The 7,678-nt window shown below is 39.6% G+C and overlaps 1 protein-coding gene across 7 annotated transcripts in view; it reads right to left on the minus strand.

Annotated features, from left to right (window-relative positions):
• The window catches only part of Dock7 (dedicator of cytokinesis 7), a 246,024-nt gene extending 238,346 nt beyond the window's left edge, over window positions 1–7,678 (minus strand). For 4 of the 7 annotated variants that reach the window (XM_023718310.1, XM_023718309.1, XM_023718312.1 and 1 more), the window contains exon 1: window positions 7,598–7,671. The gene's annotated coding sequence lies outside the window, so the exon portion shown is untranslated. Of the gene's footprint in view, window positions 1–7,597 lie in introns of all 7 variants that reach the window. The other 3 variants (XM_023718308.1, XM_023718313.1, XM_023718311.1) reach the window with 2 other exon arrangements.

The raw sequence follows: 7,678 nt of genomic DNA on the forward strand, positions 1-7,678 counted from the left end.
AAAAAAAAAAAAAAAAAAAAAGAAGTCTTGATGCCTTTAACACAATGATCAACAGCATTTCACTACTTCCAAATGCCTGAACTGACAAATGCTAATGACATCACTGCTTACTCCATGGCACATAATAAATTTTAAACTCAAAAATGCAGCATCTGTCAATATTAACAATGACTCAAAATTAGTAACGCAAAACTAAGTTTTCTACTGTAAAATCAATATACCTTGTGAACATGTTACATGAAATAAGTCAGACATATAATCTTAAATATGGCATGGCCTCTCTCATATGAAAAGCTCAAAGTATAAAAATTAAAAAGCAAAATGGGGCTGGGGAGATAACTCGGCAGTCGAAGCACTTGCCTGGCAAGTGCAGGGACCCGAATTCAATCCCGGTACTAAATGCTGTGCCGGCCCCAGAACCCCAGGTGGGCAGCGCTGGCCCCAAAACAGCATGGTGGCACACACCCACAATCCCACTGCTGGGGAGGCTGATACAGGAAGATCACTATGAGCCTGAACTGCATAGTAGCAAGACCCTAGAGCAAATAAATAATTTTTTAAAAAGCAAAATAAGAGACAGATAATAGGAAACAGGAAGAAAGATCTTTTACAATGGGAAAGGGACCAAAAAATAGAAGGAAAGAGGATGGAATGGAGGGAAAGAGGATAAAAAGAAAATTTAAATTATATACATCAATGAATATAATCATGCACTACAAATATGTACTAATAAAAATTAAAACTTAAAAAAGTGAATCCGTGCTGGGGAGATAGCTCAGTAGAATAAGTGCTTGCCTGGCAAGCGCAAGGGCCTGAGTTGAATCCCTGAAAAAAAAAAAAAAAAAAAAAAAAAAGAAAAGAAAAGTGAATCCTCCCCAAAGAGATTTTTACGTTTAGTTTCACCCTAATTCATAAAAAAATAAAGGCAGACTCTTATTACCCATAAACACAGAATTTGTATCCTGGTGTAAACTATAAACATTTAGTTCATAAATCCTGTATACGTTAATTCTTAAGTACTTTTCCAATCTCCGTTCTCTCCTCTATCTTAGAGCACCTTCCTACAATCAAACAGTCTCAGTGCTTTCCTCCCTAGACCAGGAAAACAGCAAGGATGAGTACTCTCATTTCTAGGCAACATGTACTGGAGCTCCAGCCAATGAAACAGGTAAAAGGAAAAGAATTAAAGGCACTCAGATTATAAAGGAAGAAACAAAACTGTCTTCACTCACAAATTAGTCTATATACAGAAAGTTCAAAGGAACCTACAAAACGCTAATAAAATAAACAAGCTCAACAAAGCCAGAGGATGTAAGTTTAACATTCAAAAATCAGTAGTATTTAAAAATACTAGTAACACCAAATTTTTAAATTCAATTTATGAAAATATCAAAAAATAGATAAGTAAATTAAGTCCAAGACCTTGCAGAGAGAAATAAGATCCAAATAAACGTGTAGACATTACATTTTCCATGGACCAAAAGACTCAGTATTCTTCAGAGGGTATTTCTCCTCTAACTGCTCTACAGATTCCAGACAAGCTTTTCCAGAGTTCTAAAGGATTATTGCAGAACCTGGAAAACTTTCTATTGCTATTGAGCTTAATACATTTCTTGGAATACAAAAAAAATCCAGAACAGTCAAACAGTTGTGAAATAAAAGAGCTGGATGACTCACACTTCATGGATTTCAAAATATACTATAAAGCAAAAGTAATCAGAATGGTGTGGCACTGTATGAAAATAGACATACAGGTCAATGAAACAAAATTCAATGTCAAGAAATATACTGCTATATTTCATAGTCAAATGATTTTTTTCTTTTTTTAAAAAATTCAATACATGTATCTAGTGTATAAGGATCAAATCAGGGTAATTATGATTTCTACCTCTTTAAATATTTATCACTTCCTTGTGCTGAGAACCTCTGCACTCCTTTCTCATTTTATAAAATACATAATAAATTATGAAATACAACCATCAAACCGCACTGTAAAAAATTAACTTCATTCCTCCAATGTAAATGCATTATGGTGCCCATTATCCAATCTACCTCTACAACTCTTCCTTACCCTTCTTAAGAACTAGTGTCCATTTCCATTAATTCAACTTTCACAGCTTCCACATGAGCCAGAAGATACAGTATTTGTCCTTCTGGGCCTGCTTATTTCACTTGTAATGATCTCTAGTTTCACGTACATTGCTATAGTAGGATTTTTTTTTTAAATATTTATTTATTTATTTATTTATTTTGTGTGTCTGTGGTCAGCTCAGCCCACCAGGGGGCGGGGCTGGCTGGCATGTGGTGCTGGGGGATTGAACCACAGTCCCTGTGCTTTGTTAAGCTTGTTCTAAGTAGGTGCTTTAGACCACTGAGCCATCCCACCAGCCCCTACAGTAGGATTTTATTCTTTTTTATGACTAACACTCCACTGTGTGTATATCATTTTCTTTATCCACTCATCTGCTGATGGACAACTTACTTTGTATCTTAGCTCTTATGTACAGTGCTACAGTAAATACAGGAATGCCTGTACCTCTTTGACACATTTACTTCATTTCCCTTGGATAGTCACCCAGGAGTGGGATGGATCACAAGGTATTTTTACTTTTAATTTTAGGAGGAATCTCCACACTATTTTTCATTAGAGCTGTACAAATTAACATTCCTACAAAACAGTGCATGAAGCTGGGCAGAGCGGCACATCCTATAATCCTAACATTCTGGAGGCTGAGGCAGGAGGATCACTGTGAGTTTCAGGCTACATAGTGAGTTCAAGGCTGGCCTAGAATACACAGTGAGACTCTGTCTGGAAACCAAAACAAACAACAAGAGAAAAAAAAAATACTATGTACAAACGCCCCCTTCGAGCATTAGTTATTTATTTTCCTGCTGACAATGGTCAAACTGGGGTGAGAAGATGACATGGTCAACTGTTCATGAGAAAAGTACCAAGGCAACTCAACAAGCCGAAGACAGTCTTCAGCACTGTGCTGGTAACAAGTGACACCCACATGCACAGATCTATTTAGACTCTTTAACTGACTCCACACACACACGTTAACACACAATAGATCATACGCCTAAGTGAAACAACTACAATTTTAGAAGAAAATCCTACAACCATGGATTAAAGCAGTATCTTACCTGTAACACCAAAATTGTGATGAATAAAAGAAAAATACTGATTCAGGCATGGTGGTACCTGCTTGGGACTTTGAGGCAAGAAGACAGGAAGTTCAAGTCAGCCTGGGCCACTTAAAGAAAGGCTGTCTCAAAATAAAAAATAAAAAGAAGACTGAGGACACAGTAGTGGAGTAATGTTTAACAGAAATGGTAAAAATCTCCACAGTAAAGTAATAGTATGTTACATTTCTGTCACAAAACAATACTTGAGATCATCAGCCTAGTAAGAGATCAGCTTGATTCTGGCTCAGTTTTGTAGGCTCCAACTGATGACTGGCGAGCCACTGGTTTTGGGCCTGTGGTGAGGAGCACATTATGGAAGGAACAGGTGGCAGCATAAAACTGCTCCCCTCCTTGCCAGGAAGCAAAAGACAGCAAGGAAAAGGCCAGGGACCCATACTTCTCTTCCAGGTCACAGTTCCTATCATCTGAACCCCCCCCCCAGTACACCCCATCTCTAGAAAATATGGCCATTCCCACAAGCACCACCCTGCAGACCAAGCCTTTAACACAGGAGCCCTGGGAAGAGTCATGATCCACGTCATGGCAAGCAGTCTGTGCACTAAGAAATCAGCTGCCAGAACTGGAAAGGAAGAAAGAAGTCTTCACGATGCCCATGCGATACAGATGTTCTTCTAATCAAAGGAATCTACAAATAGGTTTCTCAAATTATGTTTAGCAAAGTCTAAGTGGATATAAAATTCTCATACCTAAGAATATCTAAAGATAGTCAAGAGTATTACAGAGAAAACTATAAAGTTTCACTGTACAATATTTTTAAAGACTTAAATAGAGAAATACACCATGGATTATTGATTAGAAACTCAATACAGAAAGGATATCGGGACCGGGGAGATGGCTCAGTAGAATAAGCGCTTGCCTGGCAAGCACAAGGGCCTGAGTTCAATCCTCAGTTCTGCCAAAAAAAAAAAAAAAAAAAAGAAAGAAAGGATATCATTTCCTCCACCAAACTGATGTATACATTCAATACAATCCAAATCAAATTCTAACAGGTTTTGATTTTTTTTTTCTTTTTAAAAAATTTTTTTATTCATTTTAATGAGAAAAAATAGCAATGAAACAGTTTGAAAACAGGTTAGTAGGACAGTTACAATGATTAATACATTGCATAAGGGCCGGGGAGATGGCTCAGTGGAATAAGCACTTCCCTGGCAAGTGCAAGGGCCTGAGTTCAATCCCCGGTTCCACAGGGGGAAAAAAAAAAAAACATTGCATATTGCTGTCTTTGTCAGGTTTTGATTTTTGTAGGTTTTCTTTTTTTTTGCTCCTTGAATGCCTTCATTTTTTTTTGCTCCTTGAATGCCTTCAGGGCACTTTTGGATGGCTGGAGTGTTGTGGGGATCGAACTACAGCAAACTGAGGCTGCCAGCATTATGGAAGCAGCCACTTAAAGAACGGAGCTAGGGCCAGGCCCCCTCTTTTTTTTTTTAACATTCTATAGGAATTTTTTTTTTTTTTTTGGTACCAGGGATTGAACTCAGGACCTTGAGCTTGACAGGCAAGCACTATTTCCACTGAGCTATCTCCCCAGTCCCAGGTTTTCTTTTTTTTGGCAGAACCGGGGATTGAACTCAGGCCCTTGTGCTTGCCGGGTAAGTACTTATTCCAGTGAGCCATCTCCCCGGCCCTGGTTTTCTTTTTTATAATTTTCAGTGTATTTAAAAAATTTACGTGGAAAATTAAAGGTCAAGAACAACCATGTTACTTTTCTAAAGGAGCAGGGGGCTAGTATATGAAATCCCAAAGCTGGCTATAACTAAGACTATTTGTGACTGGAGAAAAGATGCATACGCAGACCAACGGACCAAAATACTACTTTAGAAAAGTTTGACATTACCAAATAAATTTGATGGTAAAATCTGTGTGATGTACAATAAAGCACCTGTGAGCCTGTAACTATGCAGCTAAGTATACCTTAGAGCAGTGTCAGCGAATCCATGGCACACACGCCACCACCAGCTGTTTATCACTGAAGGCTCTAAAACACTCACCACCACTGCCCTAGAGAAACTCATGCACGGGTGTGCTAACATCGTTGACAGGAATAATCTTCATAATGGTCAAAAACTGGAAATAATCCAAATGTTCCTCTACTGCAGGACAAATAAATTGTGGTACATTCACACAGTAAAAACTACAAAGCAATGAAAATGAATAGACTTTCATTACAATAGCATGACTGAATCTCACAAATATTTTGTTCAAAAGGAGCAAGAGAGCAAGGAATATACACACAACATTCCCTTCAAAACAGAAAGAGTACTGCATGGGCATAACTTTACAGATGGTGAGCACTAAGAAATTATCCCAAAAGTCAGGATAGTTGACCAGAAACATCTGAAGAACGGGCAAGACTTTAAAATGAAACATCATTAAAAAGAAACGACAGCAAAACAGTTGCAGAGTTGGAAATTAGGACAGCATTTCTAGGAGCTCCAGAAAAACACTAGGCTGCTTGGAGGACAAAGTGTGAACCACAGAATCAGTCAACAGATCAAGACCAGGTTACAGACCACACTAAAACACAGTACTCTAAGAAACTTTTCTGCACTCTTGAAAAGGAATACTATGACAAAACTGCCCTAGGGCAGCTGCACCACATCTGAACTAGAGCCTGCAGAAGCTGGGCCAGCTAGGACTCTGCTGCAGTTATCGTCTGTGCACGAGGCAGGAGCCAGGGTGGCAGGACAGCATCTATTCAAGCAGCTCTCATGTATCTAAGTTTCCACAAGACTCTGCTAGGTATTACAGCTGAAAAATCAAGACTCAGACCTGCTGTGATAGAACTCAAATAGCAGTATAAAAATGGGGCGAGGCCAAGCACGATGGCACACACCTGTAATCTAGCTTTGCAAGGGCTAAGGCAGGAGATACACAGTTTCAGACAGCCGAGGCATCTTACCAAGACCTTGCCTGAAAAATAAAAATAAACGAAACTAATTTTTAAAAAGGGGGATGGGGCTGGTTCCTCAAAAAAAAAAGGGGGGGGGGATGAGGGCATACTCTTTCCCTGAAAATAAGACCTAGTCAGAAAAACATATCAGCCTTTAAAATCTGAGATCACAATTTCATCACATCCTCTTGCTCAATGGCTATTGGGGAAGGCAGGTAAGCCCACCTGAGACTGGCACTTTTGATCTCTAACTTTCAAGGCTGTTTTCCAGCTAGGCCTTATTTCTGGAGAAGCATGTTAGTTCAGTGCTCCCTGGGTTCAAGCCACAGTACCAGGGAAAAAAAGTGGGGCATATAAGCAATTAGGAGAAGAAACGGAGCTCGTGAAATCTGTGACGAGGAGAGGGGAAAAAGTCAAAGGTTCTTGTTTCCTTTTTTTTTCTTAAACAAATTTAGCACAGGGTCTACAGGGTCTCACTACACAGATGAGACTGGTAGTGATCCTTCTATTTTCAGCCTCCCAAGCGCTGGAATTACAGGCACGCACCACCTCCCCCAGCTGTCTCAGTGCACCACAGGGGCGGAGCCAGCACAGCATGCAAGGGACTAAATCCCAGTCCGAACCCCCTCAAGCACTTTAATCCACTGAGCTATCTGGCCGGCCCTAAATCAAACGTTCTTAATCCTCAAGAGTTCTACAGTGGATCCATAAAAGATAACACAGCCATAAGGCCCAAGGGTTCACAAAAAGGAGAGCAATCAGGACCCAGTCGTGACTGTGCCACACACACAGGAGAGATGTGACTAGAAAGGAAAAAGGAAGAACCAACTGGGCAGCTAAAAATGCTATGGCTCTGTTTTAGGGTGAGAAAGGCATAAGTCTCATGGCTTAAAAGTCCATAAAAAAGGAACAAAGATATTTTTAAAAAATGAAAGGGAAAAGTGTAGAAACCAAGGTTCTAAGGGAAGAGGCAAGGAATGGGTTTTCAAAGTACAATAAAATGAATGAGCTTTAGGGACAAGAGACCTTTCCAGGTCAAGGAAGTAGCTAAATGACATACTGAGACAGTAGTATGCTTAAATTAAAATAAAGGACTCGTATTAGCCTCAAACTTTTCAGTCAGAGATGAAATAAGAGAAATTATATATGGTGAACCTCATCTAAAATAAGACATTGATAAAAAGGTCAACTCTAAATTATTCTAGACTTCTGCTGACAGTACTGTGCTTATGAACAAGAAATAGATTAGATATTCAGCCTGAAGAATTAGTGAGATGCAGGCTGGTCTGTAGCTCAGGCAGAGCCCTTGCCTAGCATGCACAAGACCCGGGCTCAGCTGCCTGCCTGCCACTTGGGCTCTCTCTCTCTTTCTCTCTCACACACACATACACATACACACACAAAAAAAAAAATTCATGAGATGAGAACAACAGAAGATCAGAAAAATATATGTGTGCAAAGAGACAAAACAGACTGCACTGTAGCACTTAATAACACAGGGAAGGGTGGACTAAGCGCCTCTTAGGCAAGCACAGGAACCAGAGTTTGATTCCTGGTCCTGGGCGTGCTGAGTCTGGG

This window comes from Octodon degus, unplaced genomic scaffold, assembly GCF_000260255.1.
Source record: "Octodon degus isolate 3935 unplaced genomic scaffold, OctDeg1.0 scaffold00057, whole genome shotgun sequence".
Taxonomy (NCBI): Eukaryota; Metazoa; Chordata; class Mammalia; order Rodentia; family Octodontidae; genus Octodon; species Octodon degus.